The sequence below is a fragment of the Primulina eburnea genome, chromosome 11, assembly GCF_022965805.1.
Source record: "Primulina eburnea isolate SZY01 chromosome 11, ASM2296580v1, whole genome shotgun sequence".
Lineage (NCBI taxonomy): Eukaryota > Viridiplantae > Streptophyta > Magnoliopsida > Lamiales > Gesneriaceae > Primulina > Primulina eburnea.
In genome coordinates this window covers 27,844,366-27,872,004 of record NC_133111.1, presented here as the reverse complement: position 1 = coordinate 27,872,004, position 27,639 = coordinate 27,844,366, and the positions used below count along the sequence as shown (strand labels likewise).

The following is a 27,639-nucleotide window of genomic DNA, read 5'->3' as shown; positions in this document are numbered from 1 at the left end:
CAATGGTGGTGATGTCTCCCGGAAGAGTTCCAAGTAAGACACCACAGCGGATTCAACCACTGAAGACGAATACATAGCTGCATCGGCTGCAGCAAAAGAGGGTGTTTGGATGAGGAATTTCGTCTAAGAGTTGGGTGTCATTCCTCAAACAGTTGATCCAATCCTGGTCTACTGTGACAACTCCGGTGCTGTAGCGTAAGCGAAGGAACCGAGGTCTCATCAGCGATTCAAACATATACTGAGGAAATTCCACGTAATCCGAGAAATTGTGAGAAGGTGAGACATTTCGGCAGAGAGATTCTCCTCCGCAGATAACGTTGTTGATCCACTGACGAAGCCCCTGTCAGGACCATTGTTTGAGAAGCGTCGCGAAGCAATGGGTCTAAGATCTATGGGTAGTTGGCTATAGGGTAAGTGAGAGATTGTTAGAGTAGGTGTCCGGCAAGCCAACTTGTGGCTTGGGCTTTATTGACTCTAAAGTAAAACATTCTTTAATTTAATAATATTTTACAATTATGACATTATACTTTATCTGTATACCGATGCAAGCTGCATAGATAAAGTCCTTGATTATACAATAGGTACCATGAGATCTGCGTCGCAACGTAAGATCATGAAACTCATTAGGAAGTGTATCGTATATTCTAAACAGGTTCGTAGTCGAATCAGCCATCTAAAACAAGGATAAAGGTCGCTCGAGCTTGAGACTAGCATCTGTGATGTAAACGCCATGTTTCATTGGTAAGGGAATGGAAATGTCCATTCACACAGATGGGTGATCATGTGATGATGCACTAAACAACCCTCTCTCGGACTATCCAAGTGATTCCCACTTATCGAGTGGAATATTCCGCAGTTATGATTGTACACCATTAGTCCTTTGAACCGGGACAATGTAGGGGCTATACGTACTAGCATGCACTTTGATTCGTTTACCGACTCCATCGAGAGTCACCAGGTGGCGAGGTTGGGTGTAGTTTCGAAATACGTAGGAGCAAATGAATTGTAGTCGGGGATTCACCGTTCGCCTACGGGTGAAGATATCCTATGCGATATGATGAGTTAATAGTGCAAGGTCTCTGGCCAGAGCAAGAAATGTGCTTTAAGGAAAGGTGTTTTCCTAGTTGCACATACCATGCCACTATTAGTACTCAAAGAAAAACCGCTTCGTTATCGAATTCATATGTAACTCTCGATATACCAATGAGTGCAGATTCGATCGGGATATATGTGTTGAAGAGGCCGTACTATACGCTAACCATGACTAAAGGTTCTTGCAGGCACTATCAGTGATACCTAGGGGATCATGGGGCAATGCTACTAGACGTTCTTACCATGATCCGATGGGTGCAATCAGAAATTAGTTCTGAAATTCTTGATCAATGTGTTCATGAAAAGAATGAGGCTAACTATGGTAAGCCTAAATAAGAATAAATGTTATTCTGAATCATATGGAGATGTGAACTCACGGCTAGCTGTATCCCTGAACCATTGAAGGTCTTACAAGTATCGGATTTTGTGTTCCCCTTGAGATAGTCAAATATCAAGGACTTGGAATTTGGCGACTATAGTTTGATGGAGATCAAACAAGAAGCTGATAAAGGAGTTTATGAGCTGATTCCATATGATGAAAGAAGTGGAAGTTAGTATGATTGCTAAATAAGGAAGGAGAGTGGAACTGCCTATTTTGTTAAGGAGTTCACTAAAACTGGCAGCTACCATATATGGTAAGTTCTAAATTTGGTAAGTGAAAATTTTGATCTTCGAAATTTTCGATTTTCATTATATGAATAAGATTTGTATCCTTGGTACATCGGCGCTTTCGGATCGTTGATCGGGGTTATAATGAGTTCGAAATCATTTTTTTTGTGAATTTGGAATTTACTAATTAAATGATTGTGCTAATAGTGGTGACTACAAATATGCACAAATTCCCATAAATATTCTAGAAGAGTCTAGAATTAAATTAACCAAGAAGCTAGTTTATAAATTAAATAACTGTTATTTAATTTAATATACATATACATGTAGATATTTTATATGGTGATATAAAATATGTGTATATCATGTATTATTAAAGGTTAATAAATACATTATATATTAAATATATTGAAATTTAAATATAATAAAATTATTAAAATCCATCTTCAGATAAACTAATGTGAAAATATATCAAATAACCGGATCACTAATAGGTACAATGTAGTAATGGCAAAAGACATTATTTTCGTGATTATTAATCTTTTTTGTGGCAAGAAAGAATAGTTTATTGCCTCATAATTTTCAAAATTAACATACACCATCTCTACAACGATTTGCCAAATGTGGCTTTATGGTCTGCAATCGAGCTTTAAAACCGAGGTTGTGAATTACTGCAGTTTTATAGCTGTATATATTTCATCTGTGAATTGCTTGTCTTTGTAAGAACTGTTCCGTGTGTTTTTTGAGTTCTTAACAATTCATGATTGTTTTGGTCAGAATTACATAATGGAACTTTCTGAGATTATACCCAAAAGTATAATGAATCTTCATCATCTATATGACGTGGTGTTGGACGTCATGGTCTCGAGTATAGATCTTCAAGTACAGCCGATAGTTCTACTGTGTATCGTGGATTCGGATACTATAATCGTCGTGACGAAACACTATTACAAAATCAGTCATCCCATTCTAATGATCTTTCGTCATCTCAATCTAAACAATATCCCTATTAAAAATCACGTCAATATCCAAATGTTCGAAATCAATTTAATCTACGAGATAGTGATGAAAAATATAACAATGATCTCGCTCCTCCGCGTCACACTTCATGGTATTAGCTTTGGTATGTTATAATTTTTATTGTGTATTTCTTATTGTGATATTATTGTAAAATAGTTTTGTATTGATATATTAATTTGTAATAACTTCATATATTTTATTTTTTAGTATGATGTAATTTATATTTAAATTTTTTTACCAATTTTTTATACAACCGTTCCGCAACTGTTCCACAACATAACATTGGAACTAGAACGGTCGTTGCCGTTCCAAGCACCGCAACCGTTCCGGCGAACCATGTATACGATTTGACTCATCAAATTACAATCCATTAACTGGATGGATGCATGGGGCTCAAATGGTTGCATTCAACATGTAGGTAAGTTTATCTAGTCGACGAGATTAAGAATATAGATAATATTTGACTGTTTGAGTCAAAGAGTTATGAACGATGATACCAAAGGCCAACAGTCCGAGGCCATTATTTGTAGTTTCAACATTCAAGGCAAAAGGCTAAAAGGTCTATGTAATATAAGAAGTTAAACAATACATTAAAATTTATTAAAATTGGCATTTTGGTTAATCATTTTCTCTTTTACATTCTGTTGGCACCCAGAGTTAGTATTGCCAAGTGAAGAAGAAGAATAAGAAAGATTCGTAAATAATCACCTCATATTCTTTTCTGGCCATCAAGTATTAGCTTAATAATATCTAAATTGAGTTAGTTATTAAGGGGATAATATGTGTTTTGAAACAGGATATCCGTGAGCTGTTTTTTTGTGTTTTCCTATGAAAGAAAAGAAATCAAGTGCTATTTTGTTCACCAAAATCCCAAGTCCAAATTTAATGTGTTCAGCTTCATTTCTTGATTAATTAATGATTCACAGGTTGTTAACCCAATGTTATCACAGCAGGGTTATGGAAGATCACTTTGGTAAATGCATGGCATGTTCAAGGCTAATGGTGGTTGCAGATATGTTAAAAAACCCAGACTTTTTATTAAAGGCCTGTCCACATGGCGAAGTCTTCGATCCTAAAGCTACTTTTCCTATCAAACTTAGTTTGAGAGTAAGCTGGATGTTTTTGTAGAAACTGATGTATAACCCTATATCTACTAAAGATTTCTGTAATCTGTCTCTGATTCATCCACGCGTACTTTCTGTTAAACAAGTGATAGTTTATATGGGCGAAGGATGGTATTATGACTTCAAGAAAACATACTTTGATGCATACTCTCCTCCTGATTTCTAGCAAGGGTATGCAGTTTTTTTGCCCTCTTCTACATGCTTGTTAGTTCCATTGTCCAGATTGGATTTCAAATTGTGGATATTATGCGCTAGTGGAGTCAAAGTGTATGATACTGTAGGTTACTTTATGTGGAGAATTTTTACTGTCAGGTGGGTGTTGTATCCCGTTTTCTACACGCCCAAACGCAGCGGAAGTTTTAAAAATATTAGATCTTGACATTCAAGATGTGTTTGGACGCTCGTATGATTTAACAAAACATGCATAGGGTGTTATAATTATACCTTTGTGAATTAATCACTGGACACCAACCGATCCGGTATTACAGATCTGGCTCTTGTTGTAAATCCCTACGAACATTCTTCGATCTCCTAATCCGGTCCACGACTGGAATATTTGTTCCTCTTCTAAATTGCACTAGAAATTTAGAAGAACTTTTGCGTAGAGATATATCACGAAAAATTCGACTCAATAATTTAAGCCAAATTTTTCTTTCAAAAATGAGAAGAGAAATTTCGAGAGAAGCACCCTTGAAATTGGAAGAGCCGAAAAACCTTGAATCACCTTTTCAACTTTAGGATGCCTCATTTTATTATTCTCTAAAAATTGCATTCCTTTAGAATAAAAATATTCTAATTAAATATCTAATCCATTATTTACTTAATTAATCCAATTAATTAAGTAAATTTAAGATTCTATAATGCATGCCTTTCGTGAATCACCAAAAAAATTGGAATGAAGATGGAGGCTAGGTCAATCTATATTTCATTCCTTAAAAACAATAATCTTGACCTAAATTCCATAATTAACCTTAATGGGCTTGATTAATTAATTGAGCTAGTCCAACTAGTTTAATTAATTAATCAAAGTCCATTAATGACTTTAATTATTTAATATGTTGGACTTGTACTCCTACAAGCCCATTAAACATATTATCCACCATATTTAATTTATTAATTAATCAACTCAACTCTTGAGCTTAATAAATTAAATACATTATAAATTCAACATTTGAATTTATTATTTAAATTATAAATTCAACTCCTTGAATTTATATCACCTCCAAAATTTAATATTTAATAAACCCAACATTTGAGTTTAATAAATTAAATTCTCAAATTTTATAAATTCAACTCCTTGAATTTATTATCTCCAAATTTCATAAATTCAACTCTTGAATTTACTATCTTATAAATTCAACTCCTTGAATTTATTTTCTCAAAATCTAATTATCATAAATTCAACTCCTTGAATTTACTATATCACAATATAAATTCAACTCCTTGAATTTATTTTCTCAACGGGAACAAACGATCCAGTGCTTGTGTGACCCTCAATGGTTCAGGGATACAGCTAGCCGTGGGTTCACAACTCCTTGTGATTCAGAATAACATTTATTCTTATTCGGGCTTACCCTACTTAGCCCCATTCTTTTCATCAACACCTTGATCAAGAATGTCAGAACTCATTTCTAATTGCACCCATCGGATCATGGTAAGAGCGTCTAGTAGCATCGCCCCATGATCCCCTAGGCATCACTGATAGTGCCTGCAAGAACTAGTAGATTATGATTAGCGTACAGTACGGTCCCTTCATCTCATATATCCCGATCGAATCTGCAACAATTAGTTCATCGAGGGTTGCATATTTATTCGATAACTATAATAGTGGCATCGCGTGTACTATTTGAGAACTCCTTCTCTAACGTACATCTCATACTCTGGACAGAGATTCCATGCACTATTATTTCATTAGATCACACAGGATATCCACACCCGTAGGTGAGCGGTGAATCCCCGACTACAATGCACTGGCTCCTATATGTGTCGCAACTGTACCCAACCTCGCCACCTGATGACTCTCCTGGAGCCGGTAAACGAGTCAAAGCACAGCCCTAGCATATAGAGCCTCAGTGTTGTCTCGAGTCGTAGGGACTAATGGTGTACAATCATAACCACGGACTTATCCTCTCGATGAATGATAACCACTTAGAAAGTCCGAGGGAGGGTTGTTCAGTATAATCATCATATGACTACCCATCTGTATGTTTGGACATCTCTATGCCCTTACCAAGAAACGCAGTACACAACATCACAGATGCTAGTCTCGAGCTCAAGCGACCTTTATCCATGTTTTAGGCGGCTGAATCGACTAGGAACGAATTTAGAATATGCAGTGTTTACAAATGAGTTTCAACATCGAATTACGATTCATTTGTATTAAAGCATAATCAAGGACTTTATCTATGCTGTTTGCATGGGTATACAGATAAAGTATAACAAGACCATAAAAAGTTAAATTATATTAAAATAAAGATTGTTTATTTCACTTGAGTCAATAAATTCCCTTGCCAACCGTTGGCTTGCAGGGCATCTACTCTAACAATCTCCCACTTGCCCTAGAGCCAACTACCCATAATCCCATTGCTTCGCGATGCTTTTCAAACAATGGTCCTGGCAAGGGCTTTGTAAGTGGATCAGCAACATTATCTGCAGAGGGGACTCTTTCGATTGATATGTCTCCCCTTCCCACAATCTCCCGAATGATGTGGAATTTCCTCAGTACATGTTTGGATCGCTGATGAGACCTTGGTTGCTTTGCTTGCGCAACGGCACCAGTGTTGTCGCAGTACACCGGAACTGGATCAACTCCATTAGGAATAACGCCCAACTCTTGGACAAAATTCCCCATCCAAACTACCTCTTCGATTGCATCAGATGCAACAATATATTCAGCTTCAGTGGTGGAATCCGCAACGGTGTCTTACTTGGAACTTTTCCAAGAGACAGCCGCACCATTAAGCATGAATACAAAGCCAGAGGTCGATTTCGAATCATCTGTCACATTGGAAGCTAGAATCCGTGTAGCCTTCCCATTTCAATTCTCCACCCCATAGACCATAAACAAGTTCTTAGTCCTTCTCAAGTACTTAAGAATGTCTTTCACGGCCTTCCAATGCATTGGACCAGGGTTTGCCTGCTATCTGCTTGTAACACTCAAAGCGTAAGCAACATCATGACGTGTCGATATCATACCATACATGATACTACCAATAGCTGACGCATATGGAATACGTGTCATCATCTCTATCTCTTCATCAGTTTTGGGACACATAGCTTTAGATAGAGTAATACCATGACACATTGGTAAGTATCCTCTCTTGGACTCTTCCATAGAGAATCGTTTTATGATGGTATCGATATATGTGGCTTGGGTGAGCCCCAACATCCTTTTTGATCTATCTCTATAGATCTGTATTCCCAATACATAGGATGCTTCACCCATGTCCTTCATGGAGAATTTACTGACTAACCATACTTTATTTGATTGCAGTAATCCTACATCATTCCCAATGAGCAGGATATCATCAACATAAAGTACTAGGAATGTCACTACACTCCCACTAACCTTCTTGTACACGCACGGTTCCTCAGGATTCTAAGCAAAACCAAACTCTTTGATAGTGCTATCAAATCTGAGGTTCCAACTCCTTGACTCCTGCTTAAGACCATATATTGATCTCTGAAGTTTGCATACCTTATGCTCACTTCCTACTTATGTGTGTCCCTCAGGTTGAGACATATAAATTTCCTCTTTGATGTCTTCATTGAGGAACGCAATCTTTACATCCATTTGCCATATCTCATAGTCATACCATGATGCTATGGCTAGTAGCAATCTAGTGGACTTAAACATAGCAACTGGTGAAAAGGTTTCTCACAGACAACTCCTTGCCTTTGAGTATAACCTTTTCCAAGCAGTCTTACTTTGAAGGTCACTACCTTCCCATTCGCCCCAAGCTTTCTTTTGTAGATCCATTTGCACCCTATAGGAACGATTTCCTCAAGTTGATCTACCAACGTCCGACTTGGTTTGAATACATAGAGTCCATTTTTGACTGCATGGCTTCAAGCCATTTGGTTGAATCAGTATCAGATATTGCTTCTTTAAAGTTCATTGGATCATATCCAACACAAGACTCAACATGGCCTTGTTCATGAAGAATCTTATATCTTGCAGGTGGTTTAATAACCCTATCAGACCTTCTAAGAGCTTGTACTTCAACTACTGGTTGTTGGGGATTAGGTTCAACTACTATAGTTAAGGGAGTATCTTGAATTTCTTCAAGTTCTATCGTCTTGCCTTTTCTATCCAATAGAAATTCCCTTTCCATAAAGGTGGCATTTCTTGAAACAAACACTTTTGCTTCATTGGGATGATAGAAATAATATCCAACAGAATTCCTTGGATATCCTACAAAGTAGCACAAAGTGGATCTACTATCCAAGTTGTCTCCCACTATCTGCTTCACGTAAGCAAGACATTTCCATATTATCTCGTAAGAATATTTGGGAGTTTTTTCCCATCCATATCTCATATGGTGTTTTATCCACTGCTTTAGTATAAACATTATTCTACAACATTGCCGCAGTTTCAAGCGCAAAGCCCCAAAACGATGTAGGCAATTCAGTGAATCTCATCATTGATCGAACTATGTCCAACAAGGTTCGCTTACAATATTCAGAAACACCATTCCTTTGTGGTGTTGCTGATGGAGTCCACTGTGAGAGAATTACATTCTCTTTTAGATAACCCAAAAATTCAGCACTCAAGTATTCTCCATCTCGATCAGATCGAAGTGTCTTAATACTTTGTTTTAGCTGGTTTCCTACTTTAGATCTGAATTCTTTGAACCTTTCAAATGCTTCAGATTTGTGTTTCATAAACACACCCATACCTCGAATGGTCATCAGTAAAGGTAATGAAGTAGGATTGCCCATATTATGTGCTAACACTTAGCGGGCCACAAATGTCTGTGTGGATCAAATCCAATAGACCATGCGCACGTTTTTCCATTGAATGGAGTCTTGGTCAATTTTCTTTTTAGACAGGACTTACAAGCATGTAGAGAATTTATGTCTGACAAGTCAACATGCCTTCTCCCACTAGCTTGTGCATCCTTCTTTGGGAAATATGACCTAGTCTAGCGTGCCATATTTGTGTGAGATTTAGATCATCTAACTTTCTTTTGTTTGTTGTTGAAATCATGTTTACTCGGACATTCACTTATCATTTCCAAAACTTTTCTGGCACATATAATTTCTTATGTCTGGACTTCATGCAGTGAAATAAATATGTTCTAACTTATCGGGCTTTGTAGGTCTTTTAAGTGTCTTTCAGAGTTTGCCTCTTATTGGGATTGTTTTCCTTGGGAGGGGCAGAACATTTCTTTCCCTTACCTTGTGGGCCATTTTCGTCTGACGAGAGGGCCATAAGAAAAACAACAATTCCATGTTTTATGGTGATCTCATAAATTATAAGCATATTGACTAGCTCTTCAAGGCTATCAAATATCTTATTATTAAACTTGAAGTTCACCATAACCCCGTCAAATGAGGAAGAGAAAGATAACAAATTCATGTTACCTAGTAACTCGTTAGGAATCACATATTCCAGGCCCACCACATTCTCAATAAGCCCAGTCATACGTACACTATGCTCATGGGCCAAAGCCCCATCTTGCATACGTGTAGTCATGAGCTCCTTGAAATTGATGTGCATCACTATACGAGTTTCATGTACCATGCAACTCTTGCATGTTTATTCGAATGTCAGCAACATTCAACATATCCTCAAACTGTCCCTACAGTTAATTTGACATAGAAGCGAGCACATCACACTTTAGCTTTGCACACTATGGTCCTACCATCTTACATACTTTGTCAGTTCAACAAGACTGAGATTAGTGTGTATGTCATTTTCTCCGAATTCAGAACAATTTCCCAACCAGTCTTGAAAATTAGATTCGGTTAGCTAGTTAATAACAGAAATGTATTACGTGACGAAATCGAAAATATACTGATATGGAAACAGAATAATGATTGCTGATTAGTTTAAAATAATTTTAAGATATAAAATATGGATTTTTATTTTATAAATCTCGCTCCCACTATTTTGACATTTCCACCACCCTCTGATGAAAAAGGGAAATCGTATTTCCTTAGTGGGCATGTAGAGTCTAATTAGCCAATTATAATCCCGAATAATATCAGCCAATTATAATTTCTAAAAGGTAGAATCCAATTGCATCCCTATGCAACCTCCACGTGTTTTGCCTCACGTTTAATAAGGACCCAATAATATGACGCCGTTTATTTTCGCGTGTCAAACCGACCCATCAATATTGAATTGTAGTAGACGGTCGCCATGAGTTCCCCCAATAATATGAGCCGAAGTCATGGGAGTTCCTCTCAATTCACATCATATGTCCGGTGGAAGTCACAGCTTTCCGGCGTACATGCCTCCCCAATAATATGAGCCAGACAATGTCCGCGGGTAGCGATCAACATGCAACCACGGTTGATGGAAGGCAAGAAAAAATTAAACTCTTTTAATTTTTACTTTTCCGGTTTGATATAAATTTTGAATCATTTTCAAAATGAGGGATTTTAATTTAAAAATTGTCTCATCATTTTAATTTAAAAATCGCGTGCCACGAGTTTGTATGTTTGCCGGATTCATGCAACTATATTATATAATAATATACATACATGCATACTACTATATATCACATATATCATAATATGACATTCAACAATAAATAAGGATGATCGATTGCCAACACTAATAGATCCATGTGAGCCATACATGGATCCAGGTCCAAACCTAGGTGAATGCAGGGATGCAAATACAACTTATTACAAAAGCTTCCAATATTTTACATGTCTTCATCTTGATCATCGGGCCCACCATCTTCCAGTCTTGATCTCCCACTATTTCTAATTATTACATTTGAATAGCCATGGTACATAAGGGTACATCTCATGGGGGTGGGAACGAGCCATAAACCAGGCCCACTTTAATAATATCAAATATTATAAAAAGAATAAAAACAATAAAATATCCTAACATACACCTAACACATTGGTCAAGGCTCTCGATCATCCTCCATACATTTAATATCAAATATTAACATCAATTAATTAAACAATTTAATTAATTGATAAATCATATATCTAATAATTTTATCACTAACCACCACAATTATAAAAGAATTTAATAAATTAAATAAACTCCTTTATTTAATTTTCAATTAAATCAATAATAATTGATTTCTTATAAAACTCATTTTTACCATAAATAATTAAAATCATATTCTAATTATTTATTTTACAAGAAAATTATTAATTTTCCAAAAATAATTTTCCAAAATAAAAAAATTTGAATCAATTTCAAAAATATCAATTTTCCTCATAATTTTGAAAATTCAGAAAATCGCACCCTAGGCCCAAAAAATTTAAGCCCACCATTTTTCACGCATCCCGAGACGATCCCGGGTAGCCGCCCTCGCTGCCCGCCCACTGCCCGAACGTTTCGGGCAGTGGCGGCAGCCCCTGTGCGCTCAGGGAGCGCACAGGTGCGCGCGGCGCTGCGCGCAGGCGTCGCCCGCCTGCGCTAGCGCGGCGCGTGCGGACGTTCCGCACGCCGCGCTAGCGCAGCCGCCGCGCGCTGTGCGGAACGTCCGCACAGCGCGCTAGCGCAGCCGCCGAGCGCTGTGCGGACGCTCCGCACAGCGCGCGCGGCCGCTGCGCGCCCCCGTGCGCGGCCCTGCGCGCACGGGCTGCCCGGAACAGTTCCGGGCAGAAACGAATTTTTTTTATTTTTTTTTCCGAAAATAATGAAAAATAAATTTTCATGGTGCCATAATTTCCTGAAAAAATTTTCTTGTGTGGTTAGAAATAAATTATTCACTATCAAAACCATACGATCTAGAAAAACCTGGCTCTGATACCACTGTTGTATCCCGTTTTCTACACGCCCAAACGCAACGGAAGTTTTAAAAATATTAGATCTTGACATTCAAGATGTGTTTGGATGCTCGTATGATTTAACAAAACATGCATAGGGTGTTATAATTATACCTTTGTGAATTAATCACTGGACACCAACCGATCCGTTATTACAGATCTGGCTCTTGTTGTAAATCCCTACGAACATTCTTCGATCTCCTAATCCGGTCCACGACTGGAATATTTGTTCCTCTTCTAAATTGCACTAGAAATTTAGAAGAACTTTTGCGTAGAGATATATCACGAAAAATTCGACTCAATAATTTAAGCCAAATTTTTCTTTCAAAAATGAGAAGAGAAATTTCGAGAGAAGCACCCTTGAAATTGGAAGAGCCGAAAAACCTTGAATCACCTTTTCAACTTTAGGATGCCTCATTTTATTATTCTCTAAAAATTGCATTCCTTTAGAATAAAAATATTCTAATTAAATATCTAATCCATTATTTACTTAATTAATCCAATTAATTAAGTAAATTTAAGATTCTATAATGCATGCCTTTCGTGAATCACCAAAAAAATTGGAATGAAGATGGAGGCTAGGTCAATCTATATTTCATTCCTTAAAAACAATAATCTTGACCTAAATTCCATAATTAACCTTAATGGGCTTGATTAATTAATTGAGCTAGTCCAACTAGTTTAATTAATTAATCAAAGTCCATTAATGACTTTAATTATTTAATATGTTGGACTTGTACTCCTACAAGCCCATTAAACATATTATCCACCATATTTAATTTATTAATTAATCAACTCAACTCTTGAGCTTAATAAATTAAATACATTATAAATTCAACATTTGAATTTATTATTTAAATTATAAATTCAACTCCTTGAATTTATATCACATCCAAAATTTAATATTTAATAAACCCAACATTTGAGTTTAATAAATTAAATTCTCAAATTTTATAAATTCAACTCCTTGAATTTATTATCTCCAAATTTCATAAATTCAACTCTTGAATTTACTATCTTATAAATTCAACTCCTTGAATTTATTTTCTAAAAATATAATTATCATAAATTCAACTCCTTGAATTTACTATATCACAATATAAATTCAACTCCTTGAATTTATTTTCTCAACGGGAACAAACGATCCAGTGCTTGTGTGACCCTCAATGGTTCAGGGATACAGCTTGCCGTGGGTTCACAACTCCTTGTGATTCAGAATAACATTTATTCTTATTCGGGCTTACCCTACTTAGCCCCTGTTTGGGCCAAAATAATTTAATTAGAAGCCCAATTTAATTATTTTATTAGAAGCCCATCAAGTGCAACCGATTAATTTTCAAAAAAAAAAAAAAAAAAAAAAACTGATCATGAAGCGCGGAAAAGGGAAAAGATCATGGGAAGGGAGGTTGAGATCGTGGCGTAAAAAGCGGGGAACATGGATGATGGGGGAGTGGAGGAGAACCGACCAGTTACTAGGAAGAAAAGGAGGCAATCGGCTACAGACTCTACACACAACAGAACTCAACTACTGACAAAATTCTACAAAAAAAAAGCTCTCTGCTTCAAGCACTTTTTTAAGTTTTCTAGCAATTTACGTCTTCTCATTTTAGATTTCAGCAACAAATTATTATATTTTCATGTCTTTGATGAATTCCTACAGTTTTGTAAATGCAAAATCATGTCAGGGGTTTATCTCCGTCACTTTCCAATAGTTTTCTTAATTTTGGCATCGCATATGTTTTAGGAGATTAGAACCAACGATCAAATTTAGAATTCACTGTCGTTTGATTTTAGAAGTTAGATTTTTATCGTCTTTACACAAATCGGTGCACTTTCGCACCTGGCACGCCCGCAACACCAAATATTGTGCAAACATATTTTTGGCACGCCCGGTGGGACCGCACTATGCCGCCAAGAAGAAAAGAAAACGTCAGTCAGGAGAGCGGGGAGTCTCTGGCTAATCAAGAGGGAACGTCTCAGGTTCCACAGCCAGAGCAACCTACTGTCGAACCACAGGCTGAAGAAGTAGATCTGCTGCAGATTCCTATTACATATGATCAAGTTTCAGACAGAGTGGTGGAAGAGTTGACCGCCATAAAGATTGAAGAGATCTCAGTGGCATTATCTAAAGCCATGTCTGATTGTTTAAAGACTCTACTGAGTAAACCGAACCAGTCTACCCGAGGGGAGCAAAATACCACTGTCAAAGGGACTGGCCAAGGAAGCAACCAAGTCCAGGAATTCGACCAGGGAGTTGGAAACTCAAGGGCTGGCGATCCTCGCCGCCCGGAGTTCACTCTCCCAAATCATCCAGAGAGAAGGTACACACCACCTCACAAGAGAGAAGAAACTTTAGGTGGAAGATCACAGCCATATCCACGTACTCACGGAGTGGGGAGCTCGAAACAACCAATTACTCAAGTGTACAGTGTGACCAATCCTCTGTACCAACCGGGAGCTTATGATGACATGTCCCACATGGATCATCAAGGAGTGGATGGGGGCGTACCAGGAGGTAATTTTGGTTTAAATGCAGGGTTCCAAGCTCGGGGGGCAAATTACTACCATCACCAACTCCCCGCTCGGAACATGCACGGGATTGATCCAGAAATGGTGAGAGAAGCTGTTCAAGAGTTATATGGGCCGGCCTTGAAACAAATTGGCCGCCCAGAGTTCCACAAACCCTATCCAGACTACATTGACGTGAATAACCCGTACCCAAGGGGTTATAGAGTTCATGATTTCAGTTTGTTCTCCGGAGAAGATGGCCAGTCCAGCATGGAACACATAGCCAGATTCACCATTCAATGCGGGGAGTTAGCCAACTTGGAGAACTTCAACAATCTAAAGTTGCGGCTATTCCCAAATTCCCTCACTGGAACCGCATTCGCTTGGTATGCCTCACTCCCCAGAAATTCCGTGATGAGTTGGCAAGAAATGGAAAGACAATTTCACATTCAATTCTACAGAACAGAACCAGAAGTGTGCATTGCCGACTTATCGAGAGTCACTCAAAAGAAAGGAGAGTCCGTGGAATATTTTATCGACAGATTCAAAAAGATGAAGAATAGATGCAAGGTGTTCTTACCGGAGACAGAGTTCGTGAAAATGGCACAAAAAGGGCTGGATTTTGAACTAAGGAAGAAATTCCAGGGAATGGAGTTCAGGGATTTCTTCGAGCTAGCCGCCAAAGTGGCTGAATACGAAGAACTCTTGCGGGAAGAGTCGTACAAGAAGAAAACTACTATGGGGTCTTATTATCAGGAGGTGGAAGAGGTGGCATTGGCAGAGATGCAATCGGCCGGGTCTTGCACAGTTCCGCTGCTAAAAAAGAAGCCAACAGAGAAGAACAACTCCCAACTCCCCAAAGACATGCAGTATACATTCGATGTATCAAAGACCGAAGAAGTTTTCGACTTCTTGGTGAAAGAAAAGTTCATCACGTTCCCGCCTGATCACAAGATGCCACCTACAGAAGAGCTGAAGGGACGAGAGTATTGTAAATACCACAACTCCTATAATCATGCCACCAAATCTTGTTGGGCGTTCAAGAACATTTTGCAAGATAGGATTAACAAGGGAGTTGTGAAATTCCCCAACAAACAAGAGTCTATGGCGGTGGATGATGATCCTTTCCCCCCGGTAGCTTTGGTTAACGTGAATGTGACAGATTTGAGGGATCTTCTCAATGAGAAAAGAAGCCGATCCTTTGCAGTGAAAGACCGAGTAATCAAGAAATACTGGATTCCAAAGGGTCAAATGTTTGAAGCATCTGGAAGGCATAGTGCCGATCGAATGCGCACAATTCAACCACGTTTCCCCAGAAATGTTGGTGAATCCGCGGCCTTTAGGCCGAGGAATCAACATTTCCCTGAAAGACCAGTGGTGGAGAAACAATGGTTTAGAGGGGAGTCATCTTGCAATCATCGTCAAAGGTATTCGGACAAGGGAAATGCATATGCATTTGAGTCACGAATGGTGGAAACTAGAAAATTATCAGCTGATCAAGGCAGAGAACGACGTTCATACGAAATCACAAAAGGAAAAATGATTGAGAACAGTGGAGTAAAGCCGAGATACGTCCTTCCAGCCAGAGGGGAGTTCAGTGAGTCTTGGAGAGTGGCCCAACACAAAAAGTTCCCTAGGCCACCGACTAGGACACAAAAGAGACGACTGTTGAGAGAAAGAGCTATTGCAAGAAGAGAGGAGTCCGCTAAGCTGAGGAATGAATCCAAAATTGATGTTCCAGTCTCCAATGAGCCAGTGGGGAGTAAATCAAAGTTTGGAAGATCGGCTACTGAGGACAAGTTTGTTGAAGACGATGATGATTTATTAAGCGAAGAGGATGATCAAGCGAGGAAATCAATTAATTTTCGCGTTGGGGAATTTCACATCACCGTGGATTGTGCCACTGGAGTGGTGATACTACCCGAGAGATTTAAAATGGTAGAAGAAGGGAACGGGGAGTTGATACCCCATGAATCGTCGCAAAAAGAAGATCAGGCAAGTAAACTCCCTGAAGGGAGTTCAAAAGTGATTATCAAGGAGGGTCACCGAAACAAGCCTCAGCAGGTGATACTTGAAAAGCCTACACTGGCCATGACCAAGCACATAAGGCCGTTGTACATCAAAGCCCACTTGAATGGAAAGCCAGTGTCTAGAGTGTTGATTGACAATGGCTCAGCGGTAAACGTTCTCCCAGTAAGAATGTTGAAAAGTCTGGGCAAAAATGAGGAAGACTTGATTCCTTCAGAAGTTTCGGTTGCTGCATTTACAGGGGAAACTACCAAGACCATTGGGGTACTCCCCGCTGATGTTACTGTGGGGAGTATGTCATCTTTATGTGCATTCTTCGTGGTAAACTCCTCCGCCAACTTCCAAGCGTTGTTAGGCAGAGATTGGATCCATGCAAACCAGTGCATACCATCCTCAATGCACCAACTGTTGTTATTTTGGAAGGGGGATGACGTGGAGGTCGTAGAAGCAGATTGACAACCGTTCCAAACAAGTGCAAGTGCAGTAGAAGCCAGATATTACAATGGGGATTTTGGGCCCATCAAAATCCGTAGCAATAGCAAGAAAAAAAATCCATTGTACATGCAAACACCAACTCCAAGGTCGGTGTTGGAAAGAATCCTCAAACCTACTGTTATTGTGCCGTCGAGGCCGATAATTCAGCCACTGATTGAGGAGATTGATGATTGATTCGAATCAAAAAGAAAAGGAGGTAGCTGCTGTTTGGGCTAAAAATAATTAAATTATGAAGCCCACGTTAAATTAATACAAGCCCGATTAAATTGTATGGGCCCATCAAACTTAGCAGAGCAAGCCCAGTCCATTTAAACTGATCACGAGACGTTAAGTTGGAGAAAACGTGGGAAGAATCGGGGGAAGAATCGTGGGAGGATCGAGACAGATCGTGGAATGAGAAGCGGGGAAACATGGGTCATGGGGGAGTGGAAGAAACCATATCTCACAGTGAAGAAAAAGAGTTCATCGGCGACACACAAGACACAACTCAACTCTACAGACAAATCTGCAAAAGCTCTCTGCAAAAAATTTTCAGTCTTTCATGCACTAGTTTTTAAGCGTTCCAGCATATTTATAGCAATTTACGTCTTCTCGTTTCAGATTTCAGCAACTCTTGTTATATTTTTATGTCTTGTAAATTCCTACGGTTTATTGAAAATATAAACAATGTCAGGGGTTTATTTCCATCAATTTTCGATAGTTTTCTTCGTTTTGGCGTTATAGTTGTTTTAGGAGATTAGAACCGACGGTCAAATTTAGAATTCACTTTCGTTTGTTTTAGAAGTTAGATTTTTATCATTTTCACACAAATCGGTGCACTTTCGCACCTGGCACGCCCGCAACACCAAATATTGTGCAAACATATTTTTGGCACGCCCGGTGGGACCGCCACTATGCCGCCAAGAAGAAAGGAAAACGTGAATCAGGAGGGTGGGGAGTCTCTGGCGAATCAAGAGGGAACTCAAGCGCCTCAGCCAGAACAACACGTTGTTGAACCACAGGTTGAAGAAATGGATCTACAGATTTCTACTACTAATGACCAAGTCTCAAACAGGGTGATTGGAGAACTGACTGATACAAAGATTGAGGAAATCTCACTGGCATTATCTAAGGCGATGGCTGACTGTTTGAAATCCATTTTGTGTAAGCCGAGTAAGTCCCTTCGAGGAGAGCAAAATACTACTGGCAAAGAGGCTGACCAGGGAAGCAACCAAGTTCATGAATCCGATCAGGGAGTTGGAGACTCAAGGGCTGGCGATCCCCGCCGCCCAGAGTGTACTCTCCCATATCAGCCCGAAAGAAGGTACACACCACCTCACAAGAGAGAAGAAACCTTAGGAGGGAGAGCTCAGCCATATCCACGTACTCATGGAGTGGGGAGCTCGAAGCAACCAGTTGCTCAAGTGTTCAGCGTGACCAATCCTCTGTACCAACCGGGAGCTTATGATGACATATCGCACATGGATTATCCAGGAGGAGATGGAGGCTTCCCAGGGGGTAATTTTGGTTTAAATGCAGGGTTTCAAGCTCGGGGGGCAAATTACCATCACCAACTCCCCGCTCGGAATTTGCACGGGATTGATCCAGAAATGGTGAGAGAAGCTGTTCAAGAGTTATATGGGCCGGCCTTGAAACAGATTGGCCGCCCAGAGTTCCACAAACCATATCCAGACTACATTGACGTGAATAACCCGTACCCAAGGGGTTATAGAGTGCATGAGTTCAGTTTATTCTCCGGGGAGGATGGCCAGTCCAGCATGGAACACATAGCCAGATTCACCATCCAGTGCGGGGAATTAGCCAACTTGGAGAACTTCAACAATCTAAAGTTGCGGCTATTCCCAAATTCCCTCACTGGAACTGCATTCGCTTGGTATGCCTCGCTCCCCAGAAATTCAGTGATGAGTTGGCAAGAAATGGAAAGACAATTTCACATTCAATTCTATAGAACAGAGCCTGAAGTGTGCATTGCCGACTTATCCAGAGTCACTCAAAAGAAAGGAGAGTCTGTGGAATATTTCATAGACAGGTTCAAGAAGATGAAGAATAGGTGCAAGGTGTTCCTACCCGAGACTGAGTTCGTGAAGATGGCACAAAAGGGGCTAGATTTTGAATTAAGGAAGAAATTCCAGGGAATGGAGTTCAGGGATTTCTTTGAGCTAGCCGCCAAAGTGGCTGAATACGAAGAGCTTTTGAGGGAAGAGTCGTACAAGAAGAAAACTGCTATGGGGTCGTATTATCAAGAGGTGGAAGATGTGGCATTGGCGGAGATTCGGTCAGCTGGTTCTTGCACCGTTCCCCTGCTAAAAAAGAAGCCAGCAGAACCTGAAAAGAATAATAGCTCCCAACTCCCCAAAGACATGCACTATACTTTTGACACGTCAAAGACCGAGGAAATCTTCGATTTCTTGGTAAAGGAAAAATTCATCACATTCCCGCCTGATCATAAGATGCCACCTACAGAAGAGCTGAAGGGAAGAGAGTATTGTAAGTACCACAACTCTTACAATCATGCTACGAAGTCTTGTTGGGCGTTCAAGAATATCTTGCAGGACAGAATTAACAAGGGAGTTGTGAAGTTCCCTAACAAACAAGAGTCTATGGCGGTGGATGACGATCCTTTTCCCCCCGTTGCTTTGGTTAATGTGAATATGACAGATTTGAGAGATCTTCTCAATGAGAAGAGAAGGCTATCTTTTGCAGTGAAAGACCGAGTGATCAAGAAATACTGGATTCCAAAGGGTCAATTGTTTGAAGCTCATGAAAGGCACAGTGTCGATGGAATGCCAATAGCCCAACAGCGTTTCCCTAGAAGTGTTGGTGAATCCGCGGCCTTTAGGCCGAGGGATCAACATTTTCTTGAAAGACCAGTGATGGAGAAGCAATGGTTCAGAGGGGAGTCATCTCACAGTCATCACCAAAGGTATTCAAACAGGAGAAATTCATGTGAATTTGAGTCAAGGAGGGTGGAAACCAGAAAAGTATCAGCTGATCACGGCAGAGAACGGCGTTCATACGAAATCACAAAAGGAAAAATGATTGAGAACAGTGGAATAAAGCCAAGATACGTTCTTCCAGCCAGAGGGGAGTTCAGTGAGTCTTGGAGAGTGGCCCAACACAAAAAGTTCCCTAGGCCACCGACTAGGACACAAAAGAGACGACTGTTGAGAGAAAGAGCTATTGCAAGAAGAGAGGAGTTCGCTAAGCTGAAGAATGAATCCAAAACTGATGTTCCAGTCTCCAATGAGCCAGTGGGGAGTAAATCTAAGTTTGGAAGATCGGCTACTGAGGACAAGTTTGTTGAAGACGATGATGATTTATTAAGCGAAGAGGATGATCAAGCAAGGAAATCAATTAATTTTCGCGTTGGGGAATTTCACATCACTGTGGATTGTGCCACTGGAGTGGTGATACTACCCGAGATATTTAAAATGGTAGAAGAAGGGAACGGGGAGTTGATACCCCATGAATCGTCGCAAAAAGAAGATCAGGCAATTAAACTCCCCGAAGGGAGTTCAAAAGTGATTATCAAGGAGGATCACCGAAACAAGCCTCAGCAGGTGATACTTGAAAAGCCTACACCGGCCATGACCAAGCACATAAGGCCGTTGTACATCAAAGCCCACTTGAATGGGAAGCCAGTGTCTAGAGTGTTGATTGACAATGGCTCAGCAGTGAACGTTCTCCCAGTAAGAATGTTGAAAAATCTAGGCAAAAATGAAGAAGACTTGATCCCTTCAGAAGTTTCGGTTGCTGCATTTACAGGGGAAACTACCAAGACCATTGGGGTACTCCCCGCCGATGTTACTGTGGGGAGTATGTCATCTTTATGTGCATTCTTCGTGGTAAACTCCTCCGCCAACTTCCAAGCGTTGTTAGGCAGAGATTGGATCCATGCAAACCAGTGCATACCATCCTCAATGCACCAACTGTTGTTATTTTGGAAGGGGGATGACGTGGAGGTCGTAGAAGCGGATGGACAACCGTTCCAAACAAGTGCAAGTGCAGTAGAAGCCAGATATTATAATGGGGATTTTGGGCCCATCAAAATCCGTAGCAATAGCAAGAAAGAAAATCCACTGTACATGCAAACACCAACTCCAAGCTCGGTGTTGGAAAGAATCCTCAAACCTACCGTTATCGTGCCATCGAGGCCGATAATTCAGCCACTGATTGAGGAGATTGATGATTGATTCGAACCAACGAAGAAAGGAGGTAGCTGCAACCTCTATATGGAAGGCACATGTGCAGCAAGTACTGGAAAAACTAAAGGAAGAGGAAGCATGGGACACTTATGGAACTGAAGTGGTCCAAGAAGAAGAATACGAAAATGATGAGCTCCAAGTCGATGAGTTGTTGATGGCGCCATCTCAACTGGAAGATGGCCAACATGAAGTTCAAGACCCATTGGAAGAGATTAACTTGGGGGAGCTTGAGAATCCAAAAGTTGTATATGTGAGTAAGTTACTGGAAGAGCAGTTGAAGCAAGACTTGATCAGCATGTTGAAGGAATACAAAGATTGTTTTGCATGGGGTTATGATGACATGCCAGGGTTGGACCGAAAATTGGTCGAACATCGACTTCCACTCAAAGAAGGTTTCAAACCATTTCAACAGTCATCTCGTCGCATGTCAAAAGAAGTTGAATTGAAAGTGAAAGAGGAAGTTGAGAAATTGTTGAAGGCCAAGTTTATAAAGCCAATCCGATATACCGAGTGGCTTTCAAACATTGTGCCAGTAATGAAAAAGAATGGTAAGGTCAGAATATGCATCGACTTCCGAGACTTGAACTGTGCAACTCCCAAGGATGTGTATGTAATGCCGATACCTGATATGTTGATTGATTCAGTGGCTAGACATGAGATGTTATCTTTCATGGATGGATTCTCGGGCTACAACCAAATCAAAATAGCTGAGACTGACACTCACAAAACAGCATTCAGATGCCCGGGAGCTGTTGGTACGTTTGAATGGCTTGTTATGCCATTCGGGCTAAAGAACGCGGGAGCCACGTATCAAAGAGCCATGAACTCCATCTTTCATGACATGATAGGACATCATATTGAAGTATATATAGATGATATAGTTGTAAAGTCTAAACAAGCTACTGATCACATTGAGCACTTGAGGAAGAGTTTCCAAAGAATGAGGCAACATGAATTGAAGTTAAATCCATTGAAATGTGCATTTGGCGTGAAGGCAGGAAACTTTCTGGGATTTCTTGTGCACCAGAGGGGAGTTGAAGTGGATAAAAACAAAGCCAAAGCCATTATGGAAGCAAATCCGCCTAGAAACAAGAAAGAGTTGCAACGCTTCCTTGGGCAAGTGAATTACCTGAGGCGTTTTATCTCTAACCTTGCAGGGAAGACAAAGGAGTTTTCACAGCTGTTGAAGCTCAAAGACAGCGGGGAGTTCAAATGGGAGGAATCGCATCAGAAAGCTTTTGATGTGATCAAGGGTTATCTATCTAACCCACCTGTTCTGATGCCTCCCAGGTATGGAATGCCCCTTAAATTATACATCTCTGCTGCTCATGAGTCAATTGGATGCCTACTAGTTCAAAATAATCATGAAGGAAATGAACAAGCCATCTATTATTTGAGTAGATTCCTTACTCCAGTAGAGGTGAAATACTCTGTGATTGAAAAGCTATGCTTAACACTGTATTATGCATGTACTAAGTTAAGACATTATTTAATTCAATCAAGAGTGTTTGTGGTGGCTAAAACCGATTTGATTAAATACATGCTTAATAGACCCATCCTCTCTGGGAGAATTGGCAAATGGTCTTTAGCATTGGCCGAGTTTACATTGACATATTATCCCCAAAAATCAGTAAAAGGCCAAGCTATCGCCGATTTTTTAGCTGATCACCCTTCACTTGATGAGTTTATTGGAGAACAGGTTGGATTTCCAGTTTGTGGAGTGGGAGTTCAACCCTGGGAGTTGAAGTTCGATGGATCAAGTACAGAAACAGCAGCTGGAGCTGGTATTGTGATCACCTCCCCAAGAGGTGTGAAAACCGCTCTATCCTTTAATTTGAATTTCCCATGCACCAACAATCAAGCGGAATACGAAGCACTGGTCATTGGATTGGAAATTCTGAAAGACTTAGGTGCAAGAGAGTTATTGATATCAGGGGATTCTCAGCTGGTACTCAAACAGCTGTCAGGGGAGTTCAAATGCACAAGTTTGTCCTTAGCTCCTTACTATACCGCTGCATCCCAACTGCTAGATGATTTCGAGGAAGTGTCATTAGTACACGTCCCAAGACAAGAAAATTGGGAGGCAGACGAGTTGGCACAGGTTGCTTCGGGATTGAAGATGTCTCCGGAACTTACACACAGGCTGGTGTTGATTCAAAAGAGAAACCACCCTTCAATTCAGCAAAGAGGGATTCAGGTAGATACGCTCAACTTGGATATAAACTTAGCTGGTGACTGGAGGGATGACATAAAACAGGTGCTAGAATCAACCGGGAGAGATATTCCACGTGGTTTAAAAATGAGAGCTCTTAATTACGTTTTAGTGGAGGGTGATTTGTACAGGAAAGGGCTAGATGGTCTGCTTCTCAGATGCATAGGCTTCCCAGAGGCTTTGGAGATCATGAAGCAAGTTCATGAGGGAGTGTGTGGAGCGCATCAATCTGGAATAAAGATGAGATGGTTGATAAGGAGGTATGGCTACTATTGGCCATCCATCCTGAAAGATTGCATCAAATATGCTAAGGGATGTCAGCCATGTCAGAGACACGGGAACATCCAAAGAATTCCAGCGGATGAACTTCACAGCGTTGTCAAACCATGGCCATTCAAAGGCTGGGCCATGGACTTAATAGGGAAAATCTACCCTTCATCATCTAAAGGCCACTCGTTCATCCTTGTGGCTACAGATTTTTTCACCAAATGGGTAGAAGCAGTGCCCTTGAAGAAAGCGGAGCAAGGGGATGTTATTAACTTTGTGAAAGAGAATATTATTCATAGATTTGGAATTCCAGAGTCATTGACCACAGATCAGGGAACTATGTTCACAGGCTCAGATATGAGGGAGTTTGCAGAAGACTATGGAATTAAATTGATAAACTCATCCCCTCATTACCCACAGTCCAACGGGCAAGCCGAAGCGTCAAATAAAGTGTTGATAAAGATTCTACAAAAGATGATGGAAGAGAATCCTAGGGATTGGCCAAGGCTATTATCAGAAACTCTGTGGGCATACAGGACATCCAAGAGGACTGCCACTGGAGTGAGCCCTTTTTCCCTTACCTTTGGCCATGATGCAGTGCTCCCATTGGAGATTATGGTGCCATCAATGCGAGTGGCAAAGCAAAATGAACTTTCCCTTGAGCATTATAATGAAGCAATGATCATGGAACTAGAAGAACTAGATGAGTTGAGAATCCAAGCGTACAATGCTTTGCTGTTACAGAAACAGAAAGTGGCAAGAATCTACAACAAAAGAGTTAACAAGAAAAGTTTCCATGAAAGAGAAATAGTGTGGAAGACCATACTACCACTAGGAACAAAGGATAGGGAGCTGGGCAAATGGTCTCCCAACTGGGAGGGACCATTCAAGATACATAAGGTGTTAGACGGAAATGCATATTGGCTATCAAGCATAGATGGCCATCCACACAAAAGATGCATAAACGGCAAGTATCTCAAGCCCTATTTTCCGAGTATGAGGGAAAAAGTAGGAAGATCTTGCGAGTAAAGCAATCACAAAGGCTAATCTTCAGTGGGGAGTTGGCATTTTTCAGTGGGGAGTTGGCATTTTTCAGTGAGGAGTAGGCCTTCAGGGCCATTTTTTTAATATTAAGTTCCTGATTTCAAGGTGTCACGTGATGTAGGCCTTAGGGCCACTGAAATAAATATATGTTTATGATTCAACAATAAAATTGATAAGAGAGAGTGGGACAGTAAGCCACTTTCATTCATCATTTTTAGGCCCTTTGTTTCACTAGGGAGTCGGCCTTATGGCCACTTATTTTCAATGTTTTTATGGTATCAGAAATAATGGTGAAGTGGACCGTACCACCATTATATAAATTGGTTGTTTGCGTGTGCAGTGACAGGCCCATGAAGTAGGCCTTCAGGCCACTTAGAATAGGGCAAGAAAGAAACATACCGAGCGGGGAGTTGGGCTCACCGAACGGAACAACGAATAATAATGAAGAACAGAAGAGAACAAGGGCGTTATGCGAACCCCAAGAGAACCCAGAAGTGGAATTTGGTATTGAAATAGGCTATCTAGCCATTTTTGTACGGTTTTTAGCTTCATGTTGTAAAATTTTGTTTTAAGTAGGCCGTAAGGCCACTAATGCAAATATTTGTTGGTTATGATTCAAAAAACGAGAAAGACCAATGAAAGTTGGCCAGTAGGCCACTTTTATCATATTGGATTCATTGTGTTTCGATAGAGAATCAAGGAAAAGAATAATCTCGAGTGGGGAGTTTTAGACCAATCTATGGTTTTGATTGAAGATATTGAAATGAGTTGGGTTAAGTGGATTAAGAACGAATAGAAACTCCTTTCCAACATCCAATACACAACATCACATACAAACCCACCTTCATTCCACATCCATCACCCGACAACCACAACATCAAACCAACAGTCAACAAATACAAAGCGGAGTCACCGCATGCAAGAACAGTAAGTAAATGTGTATGTGGGAAAGGGGTCCAACTGAAGTGCAATGCATGCAAATGGCTGCTTGGGTAGGGGGAATGTGACCCAAGTGATGTGCAACACACAAAGAAAATATTAGAGTTACCTCTTGGCTGCCAATTCATGGTCATATGCACGTTTGTTGAACAAGGGAGCTAGTGATCTAGCGGGGAGTTATGCCAACACATGGCTTGAATCAGTTGTTTGTCGGTGGGGTGCACAAAACCATCCAACTCCCCGCAGGAACTCGATACTAGCAAAGGAACAAAGGGCAGTGACATGTAAACATCTACAAGGAGCCAACATGGAAATGACATAGAGTAACATGACAGTGATCAATATTGTGGCAAAACAAGTCGTCATTCCCTCAAATTTCTCTAGGCGAGTCAAAGTGCCTCAAGGTTAATCATACAAGGCAGGAAGAAGAAACCAAATTGTATTGCATAAGATTCAAGAAACGGGCAGTACATTTACCAATGGCCATAGAGGTTGGAGTCATGAGTAGGGGCAGACAGTGGTGACTCGTGCTTGAAGCTTGAGCGACGACCTCAGTTGGGTACCCGAGCGGAAGAACTATGACATAGATGTAAGAAGCATCGGCACATACATGACACATGCATGTTGGTATCACAAGAAGACTTCATGAACATAACAAGTTTGGGTCTTGCAAATGTTTATGTATTTTCATTGGAACAAATTCACAAACACCATTAGGGCACAATGATGAGCAGAATGACTTCTTGGTTGGAACAACTAACGTAAGATTCATCAATTACCTGGTAGGGATTGACGGTACTGGTCATGGTCGACGGGGAGTTAAGCTTGGTGTTGCTTTCTACTCAGCTTACTTGGTTGCTGAGAAGGTTACTGTAACTACTTAACATTATAATGATTATCGGTATGTATGGGAGTCTCAAGCTAGTGGCTCATTCACTGTTACCAGATAGGCTCATCTGCGAAAACATGAGGAGATCTAAAAGAGGACCAGCTGGAATACCTTGAGGAATGCAGGTTGAAGAGTTTGGTCAAGAAGCACTTTGAGTTTATTAGCTACCCAATCTCTCTTTGGGTGGAAATGACTACAGAAAAGTAGTTCTCTGAATGCAGGGATGAGGAAAGAAAAGTTGAAGACAGAGAAATAAGAATAAAGCGGGCTGTAGAGTTTTTGAATCTGAAAGGGAATTGGCTGTGAAAAATCCAAGAGATAATTGGGCTCGGTCCAAAATTACAAGCCCGCCTCAGAAAAAATGCTTACGGGCCGCTCCAAATGAATGAATTGAATTTGGCTACATACAAGCATTTTGGCCCACGGGCCAATGCTTGCGGGGGGCAATTGTTTGGGCTAAAAATAATTAAATTATGAAGCCCACGTTAAATTAATACAAGCCCGATTAAATTGTATGGGCCCATCAAACTTAGCAGAGCAAGCCCAGTCCATTTAAACTGATCACGAGACGTTAAGTTGGAGAAAACGTGGGAAGAATCGGGGGAAGAATCGTGGGAGGATCGAGACAGATCGTGGAATGAGAAGCGGGGAAACATGGGTCATGGGGGAGTGGAAGAAACCATATCTCACAGTGAAGAAAAAGAGTTCATCGGCGACACACAAGACACAACTCAACTCTACAGACAAATCTGCAAAAGCTCTCTGCAAAAAATTTTCAGTCTTTCATGCACTAGTTTTTAAGCGTTCCAGCATATTTATAGCAATTTACGTCTTCTCGTTTCAGATTTCAGCAACTCTTGTTATATTTTTATGTCTTGTAAATTCCTACGGTTTATTGAAAATATAAACAATGTCAGGGGTTTATTTCCATCAATTTTCGATAGTTTTCTTCGTTTTGGCGTTATAGTTGTTTTAGGAGATTAGAACCGACGGTCAAATTTAGAATTCACTTTCGTTTGTTTTAGAAGTTAGATTTTTATCATTTTCACACAAATCGGTGCACTTTCGCACCTGGCACGCCCGCAACACCAAATATTGTGCAAACAGCTGCAACCTCTATATGGAAGGCACATGTGCAGCGAGTACTGGACAAACTAAGGGAAGAGGAAGCATGGGACACTTATGGAACTGAAGTTGTCCAAGAAGAAGAATACGAAGATGATGAGCTTCAAGTCGATG

At 40.3% G+C, this 27,639-nt stretch overlaps 1 pseudogene; it reads left to right on the top strand.

Moving 5' to 3' along the window:
• The window catches only part of LOC140805498 (phosphoinositide phospholipase C 2-like), a 109,708-nt pseudogene that overhangs the window by 74,473 nt on the left and 7,596 nt on the right, over window positions 1-27,639 (top strand).